The 973-nt window shown below is 43.9% G+C and overlaps 1 pseudogene; it reads right to left on the bottom strand.

The window, feature by feature from the left end:
• Positions 1-973, bottom strand: part of LOC109476712 — a 19,477-nt pseudogene that overhangs the window by 4,982 nt on the left and 13,522 nt on the right.

Below are 973 nucleotides of genomic sequence, written 5' to 3'. Positions count from 1 at the left end.
CCAAGTGCGGTTATACTGGTCATGTGGATGCAAATACAGATACAAAACACCCTGCCTCTGACACAACCCAGCTCATCTAGTCCCGTCTAAACAGTCCTGCAGCTCGTCACAGACCCACCTACTCGGGATGCAGGAGTCACTGGTCACAGTCGGGCATCCAGCGCACAATCTGCAGCAAACACAGAGTGTGACACAGATTATTATGAAGCAGACCTTTAAAACCGTTAGGCCACACCAATTAATTTCTTGGTTAACGGATTCGCCCGCAGTTTTTTCTGATTTGCAAAAAAAAAAAAATCAGAATCAACTGCAAAATGCTCATATTTTGCCCTGAACAGTTGAAAACAGTCCTTTTCTTCCTAGTTGTTACAGTTATTCCATCTTTCAATGCAGTGGTATCATTAAAAGTTCAAAATCCATTCTTTAAATTTTGAACCAGCCTGGTGTGTTGACTTCATGGCTCCTATCATACCATTTTGGGCCATAATAGGATGCCTGGGTCTGTGTTTTTATTTTCAGTTTTTTCGCCCGCCCGCTCCATTATTTTTCTAGAAAAATCCGTTAACCAAGAATTAGATTGGTGTGGCCTAATTGTAGGTATTATTAACTGCAGTATAAACTAAACCAAAATTTTCGACTGTACGACTCTAGTGTTTGTCTAGAGCTGTATAGTCGAAACTTTGGGTCACGTTATGTTGGAAATAAAAGAATAAAAAAAAACTGGATAAACTGTTGTGTGATTTTGGAATGCCCTGTGAGAAGTTTTACCGTCACAGTTTGCCTCGTCCTCCCCCGTGGAGCAGTCTTTCGTGCCGTCACAAGCCAGACTGTTGTGGTACGTCTCATCACCACCGTCTCCGCATGGACTGAACTGGATGCCGATTTCTGCAGGGCAAGGAGGTGACAACACTTGTTAACTCTCTCTCTCCGCCCCCCTCTCTCTCCCTCCCTCACCATCTCTCTCTCCCTCCCT

This window comes from Branchiostoma belcheri, unplaced genomic scaffold, assembly GCF_001625305.1.
Source record: "Branchiostoma belcheri isolate BF01 breed outbred unplaced genomic scaffold, Haploidv18h27 scaffold39, whole genome shotgun sequence".
Lineage (NCBI taxonomy): Eukaryota > Metazoa > Chordata > Leptocardii > Amphioxiformes > Branchiostomatidae > Branchiostoma > Branchiostoma belcheri.
The sequence above is the reverse complement of the archived record's forward strand: the minus strand, read 5'-3'. Positions and strand labels throughout refer to the sequence as shown.